The sequence below is a fragment of the Lampris incognitus genome, chromosome 3, assembly GCF_029633865.1.
Source record: "Lampris incognitus isolate fLamInc1 chromosome 3, fLamInc1.hap2, whole genome shotgun sequence".
Classification (NCBI taxonomy): Eukaryota; Metazoa; Chordata; class Actinopteri; order Lampriformes; family Lampridae; genus Lampris; species Lampris incognitus.
The window spans coordinates 40,704,564-40,718,127 of record NC_079213.1 but is presented as its reverse complement, the minus strand read 5'-3'; the positions used below and the strand labels follow the sequence as shown (position 1 = coordinate 40,718,127).

The following is a 13,564-nucleotide window of genomic DNA, read 5'->3' as shown; positions in this document are numbered from 1 at the left end:
TTAAGTCAGGTTAAAATAGATTAATGTCCTGTGGTTGCAAATAATATACAGTATGCTAGAACTCAAAAAAGTGATGCGTGAGAGACAAAAGAGGAAAGGGGCCCACAGAGACTGCTTATGTATAGGGCCCAGAATTTGTGCTACGCCCCTGCGCGCAGCCGTCTTCCCACACCGGAAGCGGAAATTGTTGTAAGAAAATTCCTAGTCGGTCACATTATTATGTAGTATCAGTATAACTGGTGTGTGCTGTCTGCGTGGGTGGTTTCCATGAACACAAATATTGCCATAGCCTAGAGTCATACACTGCCTTGGGAGGATTTAATCCATTGTTTCCTTGCCTTGTGATTTGTGAGTTGTTGTATCTCTACTATACTGAATTAAGCAGTTTATACAGAATCTCAATAACTTGGACGACACAGCGAATTTGCGGTCTCTTGCTGGGCGCGCTTTATTAGAGAACCAACTGGCACGAGCCTACCCACAATGCCCTTGCCCCCCTGAGGGGCGTGGTCACCATAGACATGACATCCCCCCTTTTCTTGGCATTAAACTCTTATTAACCAAAAAGCACAGCTGATGATTATACTCACATTAATGCAGCTATTGCATATTAAACCATGGTACAGTAATTATCAAAACGTCATTTGACACCTCGTAACAGTTAGCTGTTATAACATCAGATAACTTTTTTTCTTTTAAATGAACGGTGGGTAAGCGGCATCAACACCCAGGGACACACCGACATATTTTTAAACAAAATTAAGATGTAATGAAAGGTTTAACACCTCTGTACAGACACTATTTGGAAAGCTCAGCAGCACTGCGATGCATAGAACAATTCTCTTAACTACATCCTTGTAAGGCTTGTTCTCCAAACATACTTGTATTTCTTGGACGGCTATTTTAGCTACGACCTTTTAAATTCCCAAAGTACCGTTTAATGTCAATGTATGTAGGATCCCCATGGATATATTCAAGCTGCTTCGGGGAATTCAAGGTGTCCATCCATAACCTGTCAAATCTTTTCTTACCTAGCAACAAAAATGTAGAGTTGTGATTGGCTGTTGGAATTAGGTTGGTCGTTATGGGCGTTGCCATGATGTATTCAGCGCCGCTTTATGCTGCCGTCCAGGAGGTGAAGGAGCACTGATCGACGAGCTGTCTGTCGCTGCGGACGTCGCGCTGAGGAACAACGAGGACTTGATGCGGGTAAACATGAGGGCTGTTATCTCTCTCGTGGCTTTCGCAGTCATCTGGAGCAGTGTGGAGTCCAAAACATGTAAGTAGACCAGATCTGGCAACGTTGCTAAATATGTACGTGTGACGCCACAATTTTCTTTTTACATTTAATTTAGGCTTAGAAATCTATCGGTAAAAACAGGCTTAGTAGTCTGTACATTTTACACATTGAGGCCTGCGCAGCGACACGCTCGCATGTCGGTCCAACTAGGACATGCGCTTGTATGGATGCTCTAGAGGGTGAAAAGTTCGGTGTTTTGTGTTAAACTCTGACAGATTCCTATAAAGGCTCTCAGGATAATTTAACAATTTGTTGAAGATTTGTAAAAGGATGTGTTTTTTGTTATGTGTGGTGGAATTCCCTTCCCCCCTGCCAAAAATATTTTCAGTTTCGATTTTAAGTATGAACTTACTGCGCCACCCTTTACGCAGCATTTTAAACAACGCACTTGAGCTTCGCCCCTTCAACAAATGATTTTTATCGTATAGTTTATTATCAGTACTATTTTTATCGTATAGTTTATTATAAATACCATTTTTATCGTATTAGTTTATTATAAATACCATTTTTATCGTATTAGTTTATTATCAATACCATTTTTATCGTATTAGTTTATTATCAATGCCATTTTTATCGTATTAGTTTATTATCAATACCATTTTTGTTCGTCGACAATTGATTGATTGACCAAGTGAATGCCGCACAGTGAAGTGGCCCAGACGGTCCGTCCAGGCGGGGACGTGCCGCCGCGCTGTGGCGGCCGGTCCGGGGTGCCTGCCGGCCGCCCGGTGACTGCTGGGGCAGCTCCAGCATCCCGCGGCCCCGCCGGGGATAAGCGGCTTGGATAATGGGATGGATGGAAGTTTAGCAAGCAAGACTGACTGTATCAGTCCAACTATGACATGTATTTTTATTGAGGCTCTAGAGGATGAAAACTTGGGTGTTTTGTGTAAAACTGTGATAGATTCTAATAAAGGGTCCCAGACGATAATTTAACAATTGTTTTAACATATTTAAAAGGATGTCTTTTATTTTTGTGTGTGTGGTGGGATTCCCCCACCCTTTCTCAACACATTTTTAGTTTCGATTTTAAGTTCGATCTGTTCCACAGCGCCTTCGATGGCGTTCGTGGCTTACAGCACATAGAGAGACTAGAAGTGTTCAAGTTTAGCCAGCAAGATGTAGAAACCACCTGTACACTCGTGGCACTGGTATTTACTTACCTGTGGTCCCCCCCCCCCCCCCCGATGTGCAGCCGCACCACAGGTTAACGTGTACAGTCACGAGCCTGGGGCGCTCGGGAAGCCAAACACCCTGATCTGTGACGTTAAGGGCTTCCACCCACCTGACATTACGATCGAACTCCTGAAGAATGGCGAGGAAATCCCTGGGGCCGAGCAGACTGACCTGGCCTTCAAGCAAGGCTGGCAGTTCCACCTCACCAAAAGCGTGACCTTCACTCCTGTGGGTGACGAGAAATACTCCTGCAAGGTCACTCACGGGACACGCGTTACTGATTATGCTTGGCGTGAGTTGTCTTTTAGTTTTGATCTACACTAACGGTAAAATGATTATGCACTTAATTAAATGCAAGGATGCTTTCATATAAATAAGCTGCTGAGCTACGAAAGGATGGCCCCTGAGATGAGCAGAACTAAACAAAGTCACTCATAATCATACCACATTCAAGACATGGTAAAAGGTACTAAAGGGCTTTGGTTTTTGTCATTTTCTACAGAGCCAGATATGTAACTATCAGATGAGGGATATCTGGTGAGTTGTCCACTTCAGCTCGTCACCAATTGAATCTTATGTATTAAGTTTTCAGTTTTATTTTGAAACACTCGTGATTTAAAATGTGCCGTGCAAATGTTACTCAGCCATTGTTTTGTTTTCCTTTCCTTTTCAGAAAATGACTGCCACGACCTTCTGCTGTCCTGCCATGCATTTGCCATATACCAATGCACCTTGATTTTTGTCCCTTTTGTTTTTTCTTTTCCATATTTTTTCTAAATGATGGATTACATGTAGAAACCTGGTAAAACCAGTTGCTTAAATGGCTGTCTGACACAGAACTTGTGGGTAAATTAAGAGAGTGACAGTGGATGAATAATTCTGTTTGGCCTGACTCATTATTTTAATGAACTGGGGGTTTACCACTTTGTACACTGTTTTTATTATTACGGTGTTGATATGTAAATGATCTTTGAATATGTATTCTCTTTACCTTAATCATTAAGGTTTGGCAATGTATGGGTTAAATTCGAATTGATCAAACTGTCATTTCTAATTTGGTGAACTTTTAATAATGTAACTATTATTGAAAAACATAACTTGGTTTTGATAAATCACGTGGAATAAAGTTTCTGATTCTGGGATGTCTGTTTCGGCTGCAACAGTAATACTGAGGAAATAACGAATGTTATCTACTGAGTAAACAGTCCATAAGCAATAGTTATTGATTGCCTATGACTATGATTAAGATTAAGCTTAAAATATAATTTATTAACCCCCGTGGGGAAATGCATCCTCGGCATTTAACCCATCCTAGCTGTGTAGCTAGGCGCAGTGGGCAGCCACAGCACCCAGGGACCAACTCCAGTTCTTTCCATTGCCTTGCCCAGGGGCACAGGCAGGAGTATTAACCCTAACATGCATGTCTTTTTGACGGTGGGAGAAAATGGGAGCACCAGGAGGAAACCCATGCACACACAGGGAGAATATGCAAACTCCACACAGAAAGGACCTGGGACGGCCTGGGGTTCGAACCCAGGACCTTCTTGCTGCGAGGCAACAGTGCTAACCACTGGACCACCGGGCCTCACTGTAGCTGTCTGTACAGCCACCACAGCAGCGGCCTCGTCCTCTATGTGTTCAGTTTCAGTTTTCAGCTTTAATTTGTCATCTATTAAAGTAAGTTTACTCTTGTCCTCATCATGAAATGCTTGTTTTGCTGGCTCAACACAAAAGTAGGAAATAAAAGTATGTGTAGAAGTAGTTAGAGAAATCAAAGTGCAATAACTGGATTCATGTAGCTAAACACTCAGCCTCTTGCCTAGAAGAGCTGCAGTTGGTCACCACTGCAGCAGGGCAGGCAGGCAGAGGAGGAACGTCGTTTGCTAGCTTACAGTGACCAGTGGTGTTTGTGTATCAACTGTCCTCGCCTGCCACAGACGCCGTGTCCCTGTGTTGCCATGAGTTTCAGTGCAGACAGTTTTTGATAATTTTGTGGTTCTACACTACCCATAATCCTCAGCCACCGTTGCTATAGAGACGAAGATAGTCCGCTTTGCGTTAGCCTTTTCAAAACCGTTATTACAGAATTTATCCGGACTGATTCAGGATATGAACCTTAATTGATATAAAGTGCTGAGTGTTTTATTAGGTGTCCACAAACTGCAATATTTAACTTCAGCTTGCCGTTAGCGACGGATCAGCAAATGAGAGGCGATCTTGTTTCTTTCAAACCTGCCTTGTTGTGGCATTTGGCCGTCAGGCCCACCCAGTCAAAAGGCTTCCTTTTCTGCTGGATCATCCAGTGAATAGCAGTAAATGAATACTGTTTTAATTATCTGACTACACAACCAATAGAAATAAAAAAACACTTGTTTCTGCTTCTTGTTCACAGTATGATGACGATCAGTCAGGTGTTTTGAGTGGCAGTGTATTTCACCCATGCCAGATAGTGAGCAGCCCCTCCTCTTTACTCAGTGTACAGACCGCACAATGCACAGAGGAACAGAAGCTACTTCCTGCTAGCCAGCTGCTTTCATGTAGGTTAAGATAAACGTCATGGATAACAGAAGCCTACTCTCTGCTAGCTAGCTGATTTAATGTAGGTTAAGATCAACACCATGGATAACAGAAGCCACTTCCTGCTAGCTAGCTTTTTTTAATGTGGGTTAAGATAAACATGGATAACAGAAGCTAATTCCTGCTAGCTAGCTGCTTTCATATAGGTTACGATAACATCATGGATAACAGAAGCTACTTCCTGCTAGCTAGCTTTTTTTAATGTGGGTTAAGATAAACATGGATAACAGAAGCTAATTCCTGCTAGCTAGCTGCTTTCATATAGGTTACGATAACATCATGGATAACAGAAGCTACTTCCTGCTAGCTAGCTGCTTTCATGTAGGTTAAGATAAACGTCATGGATGACAGAAGCTACTTCCTGCTAGCTAGCTGCTTTCATGTAGGTTAAGATAAACATCATGGATAACAGAAGCCACATCCTGCTAGCTAGCTGCTTTCATGTAGGTTAAGATAAACATGGATAACAGAAGCTACTTCCTGCTAGCTAGCTGCTTTCATGTAGGTTAAGATAAACATCATGTATAACAGAAGCTACTTCCTGCTAGCTAGTTGCTTTCATGTAGGTTAAGATAAACATTATGGATAACAGAAGCTACTTCCTGCTAGCCAGCTGCTTTCATGTAGGTTAAGATAAACGTCATGGATAACAGAAGCCTACTCTCTGCTAGCTAGCTGATTTAATGTAGGTTAAGATCAACACCATGGATAACAGAAGCCACTTCCTGCTAGCTAGCTGTTTTAATGTAGGTTAAGATAAACATGGATAACAGAAGCTACTTCCTGCTAGCTAGCTGCTTTCATATAGGTTACGATAACATCATGGATAACAGAAGTTACTTCCTGCTAGCTAGCTGCTTTCATGTAGGTTAAGATAAACATCATGGATAACAGAAGCTACTTCCTGCTAGCTAGCTGCTTTCATGTAGGTTAAGATAAACGTCATGGATAACAGAAGCCTACTCTCTGCTAGCTAGCTGATTTAATGTAGGTTAAGATCAACACCATGGATAACAGAAGCCACTTCCTGCTAGCTAGCTGTTTTAATGTAGGTTAAGATAAACATGGATAACAGAAGCTACGTCCTGCTAGCTAGCTGCTTTCATATAGGTTAAGATAACATCATGGATAACAGAAGCTACTTCCTGCTAGCTAGCTGCTTTCATGTAGGTTAAGATAAACATCATGGATAACAGAAGCTACTTCCTGCTAGCTAGCTGCTTTCATTTAGGTTCTGATAAACATCATGGATAACAGAAGCCACATCCTGCTAGCTAGCTGCTTTCATGTAGGTTAAGATAAACATCATGGATAACAGAAGCTACTTCCTGCTAGCTAGCTGCTTTCATGTAGGTTAAGATAAACATCATGGATAACAGAAGCTACTTCCTGCTAGCTAGCTGCTTTCATGTAGGTTAAGATAAACATCATGGATAACAGAAGCTACTTCCTGCTAGCCAGCTGCTTTCATGTAGGTTAAGGTAAACGTCATGGATAAAAGAAGCCTACTCTCTGCTAGCTAGCTGATTTAATGTAGGTTAAGATCAACACCATGGATAACAGAAGCCACTTCCTGCTAGCTAGCTGTTTTAATGTAGGTTAAGATAAACATGGATAACAGAAGCTACTTCCTGCTAGCTAGCTGCTTTCATATAGGTTACGATAACATCATGGATAACAGAAGCTACTTCCTGCTAGCTAGCTGCTTTCATGTAGGTTAAGATAAACATCATGGATAACAGAAGCCACATCCTGCTAGCTAGCTGCTTTCATGTAGGTTAAGATAAACATGGATAACAGAAGCTACTTCCTGCTAGCTAGCTGCTTTCATGTAGGTTAAGATAAACATCACGGATAACAGAAGCTACTTCCTGCTAGCTAGCTGCTTTCATGCAGGTTAAGATAAACATCATGGATAACAGAAGCTACTTCCTGTTAGCCAGCTGCTTTCATGTGGGTTAAGATAAACGTCATGGATAACAGAAGCCTAGTCTCTGCTAGCTAGCTGATTTAATGTAGGCTAGCAGTTTTTTTTTTTGTTGAAAACTTTATTTTCCAATTTTCAAGATTTTTTAGAACAGGTATACAAGGCACACGAGCTACAACAACAACAACCACAAAAAGAAACATGTAGGAATCCCCCCCCCCCGGCTCAAAAAAGAAAAAAAGGACTATGCAGGGATTTCTTATTCCAATTCCACATAATAACCATATTTTTGAAGACGATATAAAGTTGTACACATATATCTATAAGTATTGTCGTTACAACCAGGTAAATATAAAGTACATTCAATAAAAGGGAAAACCTTCAATAAAGTCTATGAAAGGACTCCAGGTCAAAGTAAAGTTTTTGCGGGTTTTACATATTTTATATCGGAGCTTTTCTAAAGGTAGAAAGGACAGCACCTCCCTCAGCCACTGCAAAAATGATGGCGCTTTATTCCACTTCCGGTTAAATAGGATAAGTCTGCGTGCTAGTGCAAAGTTGTGACCTTACATTTAGGGGGTGGTATGCCAAAGATGGCTGTGTGAAAATCAGGGGTTATGGTCTGTTTACAGATATGTGAGAATACATTAAATATCTGTCCCCAATAACTGTTGAGGGACGGGCATGCCCAGAACATGTGTCCCACCGAGGCTGGACTATGACTGCACCTCGGACAGCCAGGGTCTGTGGTGGGGAAGATTCTGGCAAGCTTGTCCCCCGAGCAGTGAAGACGGTGAAGCACCTTAAACTGAATGAAGCCATGTGGTATACACAATGAGGACGTATGTATACGAGTTAAGCTGTCCCGCCATGCCTCTTCAGAAAGCTCTACACCCAAATCTCTCTCCCATGCAGTTTTTGTTTTGTCCCAGGATATCTGTTTCAATCCCTGTATCAGTGTGTAAATTATAGAGACCCGTTTTTTCCCAAAGGGATCCATCTCTAAGAATAACATCTAATTGGCTCCTGGGTGGCAGATACGGAAATGAGGGAAACACTTTCTTGGCAAAACTACGGATTTGAAGGTATCTAAAAAAATGGGATCTGGGTATGTTATGGTCTTTGGTAAGTGTTTCAAATGAGGTGAATGTTCCATCTTTAAATAGATCACAGAAAAACACCAGTCCATTTCTATGCCAATGTTGAAAAGCGTTATCTAACACAGATGACGAGAAGAATTGATTATTTGCTACTGGAAAAAGACCGCTAGCATGCTTTAATCCAAAATGCCTCCTAAACTGGAGCCATATCCTAAGTGAAGCTTTAACCACCGGGTTTGTTATTTGTTTGTTATTTGTATGTTACGATTATGTGGTAATAGAGAGGTGAATATCGGTAAAGGATTGGATAAGAGTTCCATGTGAACCCAGTCTGTACCCTGTTGATTCTTATATGTAAATGCCCAATGTAAAAGTTTTACAATGTTCGCAGCCCAGTAGTAACAAATAAAGTTAGGCAAGCCTAATCCCCCTGTCTCCTTAGGGACCTTCAAGTATATTTTCTTCATCCTGGGGTTTGAATTGTTCCAGATGAATGATGAAATTAATCTATCAAATTGTTGAAAAGTTGTCTTAGGTATGAATATGGGAATCATTTGAAAAAGATAGAGAAATATGGGTAAGACTGTCATTTTAACTATATTAATGCGGCCCGCTAATGAAATTGGTAGCGTTGACCACTTTTTATAATCTTGTTTTGTTCATTCTATTAGTGTTTTAAAGTTATGGTTATATAACCTCCCCATTGTATGAGTGACTTTGATTCCTAAATATGTAAATACATTATGTTGTGGTGACCCACATCTATATAACGAGAGACATTCACCTAAGAGGACGGCGTACCTTTAAGGGAAGAGGCGAGGGGTCAGATAATGCACTTCCGCTTCCGGTTCACGGTTCAGTGTCGTTGTCGAATGTATGACATGCTAAGTTGGAGCTAGTAAACTACCTCGACTACGTCTACTCTCACGTCTCCTGTCTCGTTGTTTTCTAACTCCACATTGGTGACCCCGACGTGATCGAACTACTAATACGAGTATGTCTGACAACGACGAAGCCGGTGCTAACAACATGGCTATTGCTAACGCTAGCATTTACACCGCTTCTGTAAAGCTACCCGACTTTTGGCAGCATAATCCACGGCCGTGGTTTCAACATGTGGAAGCCAAGTTCCAGCTGAGAGGGATAACGCAGGATGCAACGCAGTACTTCCACGTAGTGGCGGCGTTAGACGCATCGACAACGGCGCGAGCAATGACACTGTTGGAAGCTCCGCCAGCTGCTGGCAAGTACGATGCTATAAAGACATTCCTCCTGAAACTATTTGAACTGTCGGAGCTGGAGAAGGCAGACCGTTTACTGTCCCCGAATGGCCTCGGCGACGGCAAACCGTCTGAGTTAATGGAAAAAATGCTGTCTGTGCTGGGATCGGCTGATCCGGCCTTTCTTTTCACACACATTTTTCTGGGGCAGCTCCCCGCACCTGTACGCACAGCACTGGCCAGTTCTCCTCTTGCCGCCTCCAAGGACTACCGTTCTCTGGCTGCTGAAGCAGACAGGGTTTTCCTGGCCAACCGGCAACAGTTTGTGCATGCCCTGCTACCCCACAAGACCGCCCCACCACCACCTGTGTACGACTATATGGACACCGCGGCTGCGGTGACAGCCCGCCGCCAACCTGACGACGGGCTCTGTTATTACCATGCCAGGTTTGGGGCAAAAGCAAAACAGTGTCGCAAACCCTGCAGTTACAGGGTTCAGGGAAACGCCAAGGCCGGCGCTCGTTAACGGCTATGGGCGCCGGCCGTGACTGCAAGCTGTTGTTCATCAGAGACTCCTTGTCGGGCCGGCGGCTGCTGGTTGACTCTGGCGCTCAACGCAGCATACTACCAGCACAAGCTGTGGACACGATGACCGACAGTCACGGCCCCCAGATGGACGCCGCCAACGGCACGTCCATTCGGACGTACGGTATCAGACATGTGGACGTGTGTTTTGGCGGCCGACGTTTCGGCTGGGACTTTGTGATGGCTGCTGTATCCACCCCGCTCCTAGGTGCGGATTTCCTCTGTGCTTTCAACCTGCTGGTGGATGTTAAAAACTGTCGCGTGATTGATGCCGTCTCTTTTGCGTCATACCCCTGCACGCTTGGGGGGGCTGGAGCGCTGTGCCTCGCTAACACACTCTCCACCGGGGATCCATACCAACGCCTGCTCGCCAATTTCCCCGAGCTCACCACACCCACCTTCTCCTCGGCGGTGGCCAAGCACGGCGTGGAACATCATATCACCACAGTGGGCCCCCCAGTTTACGCCCGGGCCCGACGCCTCGACTCGGCCAAGCTCGCAATAGCCAGGGAGGAGTTTTCGACTATGGAGCGCCTCGGCATTGTCCGCCGTTCTGACAGCCCGTGGGCTTCCCCTCTTCACATGGTTACTAAGGCCAACGGGGGTTGGCGCCCGTGCGGGGACTACCGTCGCCTAAACAATGCCACGACCCCCGACCGGTACCCCATACCGCACATACAAGATTTCTCTACCCACCTGGCGGGCGCTGCCATCTATTCCAAAATCGACTTAGTGCGGGGGTATCACCAAGTGCTGGTCCACCCACTGGATGTCCCAAAAACGGCTGTCATCACACCCTTTGGGCTCTTTGAGTTTTTACGAATGCCTTTCGGCCTTAAAGGGGCGGCGCAGACCTTTCAGCGCCTTATGGATTCTGTGCTCCGCGACATGCCATTTTTGTTTGTGTACTTAGACGACATCCTCGTTGCCAGCGCGTCGGTGGAGGAACACATGACGCACCTCAGACAGCTGTTCGACAGGCTCAGTGAACACGGCCTCATCATCAACCCAGCTAAGTGTCAGTTCGGGGAGTCGTCCATCACCTTCCTCGGGCACCACATCACTCCACAGGGGGCCGTTCCCCTCCCTGCCAGGGTTGAGGCTGTCACCATGTTCCCCCGCCCCCGCACTGTACAGTCGCTGCAGGAATTCCTGGGCATGGTGAACTTTTATAACCGTTTCCTGCCCCGTGCCGCCCACATCATGCGTCCCCTGTATGAGGTCCTGCGGGGTAAGAAGTCTAAGGACGAGCTGGACTGGTCTTCGGGGATGGACGAGGCTTTTGTGGCCGCCAAGACCGCACTGGCCAACGCTGCGCTGCTAGCTCACCCGTCGCCTGCCGCCCCCATAGCCCTTACAACGGATGCCTCCGACTACGCCGTGGGGGCCGTGTGTGAGCAGTGGGTGGGGGGGGGGGCTGGCAGCCGTTGGCGTTCTTCAGTAAACAACTCCGTGAGAGCGAGCGCAAATACAGCACCTTTGATAGGGAACTACTGGGTCTCTTCCTCGCAACCAGACACTTTAGGTTCCTATTGGAGGGCCGACAGTTCACCGCTTTCGTGGACCACAAACCACTGACGTTCTGTATGGCCAAAACCTCAGAACCGTGGTCTAGGCGTCAGCAGCGCCATCTCGCGGCGGTTTCCGAGTTTACCACGGACATACAACACGTGTCGGGCAAGGATAACTTCGTCGCCGACTGCCTTTCACGGGCGGTTGTTAACGCCGTTCACTTGGGACTCGACTACGCCGCTATGGCAGCGGACCAAGCCAAGGACGCGACCGTTCAAGACTACCGGTCGACCCCTACGGCGCTACGGCTGGAGGACGTGACGTTCGACGCGGCCAACACCACCTCCTCTGTGACATCTCCACCGGTCAACCGCGCCCCCTGGTGCCTACTTCCTGGCGGCGCCGAGTTTTCGACACCGTCCACGGCCTTTCCCACCCGGGAGTGAAGGCCTCGACCAAGCTGGTGAGTGTCAAGTTCGTTTGGCCTGGGCTCCGTAAGGATGTTAGAGCCTGGGCCGGCTCGTGTGTGGCGTGCCAACGCGCCAAGGTGCACCGCCATACCAAGGCCCCTTTGGCGCCGTTGGTGGTTCCAGAGAGGCGGTTTGACCACGTCAATGTTGACCTGGTGGGTCCCCTGCCCCCCTCCCGTGGTTATACGTTCCTCCTCACTATTGTGGACAGGGCCACCAGGTGGCCAGAGGCTATTCCCTTGTCCTCCACGACGGCAGCAGAGGTAGCGCGGGCGTTCATCGGCTGCTGGGTGGCCCGTTTCGGCACGCCTGGTGACATCACGAGCGACCGGGGCTCCCAGTTTACCTCGGAGCTCTGGACGGCGGTCGCTGAGCACCTGGGGGTGAAGATCCACCGCACTACGGCGTACAACCCACAGAGCAACGGACTTTGTGAGCGGTTCCATCGGGACATGAAAGCCGCTCTGCGGGCAAGCCTCACGGGCTGCGACTGGATGGACCAGCTCCCGTGGGTCATGCTCGGCCTGCGTTCGGCCCCGAAGGAAGACCTCCAGACCTCCTGCCGGTGCCTTCGCTCCCGTTCCGATGTCTCAACACTGCCTCCCCCGGTCCTACGTCCCCAAGGATCTGCCATCGGCGAGGTACGTCTTCATTAGGCACGACAGCCATCGGTCCCCGCTGCAGCCCCCATACGACAGGCCCTTCCGCGTCCTGGAGGCGGGGGATAAGAACTTTGTGGTGGACATGGGGGGCAGGCCGGAGCGGGTCGCTATAGACCGTCTCAAGCCCGCTCACTTGGACATTGGGGAGCCAATGCAATTGGCGCCCTCCTAGGTCGGCCCCGGCACCTGCCTCTGTTCCTGCTTCGGCCCCGCCTATGGCCCGAGTTTCGACCCCATCTGTTTCCCCTCCTGTGAAGCGCAGCCGTTATGGCCGCAGGGTCCGCCCCCCGACTCGTCACCTGTTTTCCCCGTGACTTTGCACTATGTCATTGACTGTTCTGTTGTAGAGTCTATCTTTATGTTCATGACTTGCACTTTTGCTGTTTTGCATTGTTTTATGTAGGTGAATTCTGGGGGGGCCTGTGTGGTGACCCACATCTATATAACGAGAGACATTCGGTGTACCTTTAAGGGAAGAGGCGAGGGGTCAGATAATGCACTTCCGGTTCACGGTTCAGTGCCGTTGTCGAATGTATGACATGCTAAGTTGGAGCTAGTAAACTACGTCTACTCTCACGTCTCCTGTCTCGTTGTTTTCCAGCTCCACAATGTTCAAGTTTAAATGGAAAGCTAGAGTAGTCTCTATCAGTGTGGTTAATCGGAAAAAGCAAGCTCTTCGAATAGTTTATCTTATAACCTGACAGGCGACCAAAGTTATCCAGGGTAAGTAATAGTCTTGGTATAGATTCTGTTGGGTTGGATATATATAACAACAGGTCATCTGCATAAAGTAATACCTTATGCAATTTACCACCTCGTGAGATACCTTTAATGCCATCCTCTGCCCTAAGAGCTATAGCGAGTGGCTCAATTGCCAAATTGAACAGGTAAGGAGAGAGGCTGCAGCCCTGTCTGCAGCCCCTATGGAGTGAAAAATAATCAGAAATAATATTATTCGTCCACACTGCGGATGCCGGTGAGCAATACAATATTTTAACCCATGCTAGGAATGAGGAACCAAAGCCAAACCTTTCT

At 46.7% G+C, this 13,564-nt stretch overlaps 1 long non-coding RNA gene across 2 annotated transcripts; it reads left to right on the top strand.

The window, feature by feature from the left end:
- The first annotated feature begins 333 nt into the window (after window positions 1-333).
- Window positions 334-2,636, top strand: LOC130110844 (uncharacterized). Of its 2 annotated transcripts, none has more exons than XR_008810076.1 (3): window positions 334-348; window positions 1,133-1,279; window positions 2,496-2,636. It is a non-coding gene; the product is annotated as an uncharacterized LOC130110844 (long non-coding RNA). The 2 variants fall into 2 exon arrangements; XR_008810077.1 differs by having other exon boundaries at window positions 1,075-1,279.
- Window positions 2,637-13,564: the final 10,928 nt, after the last annotated feature.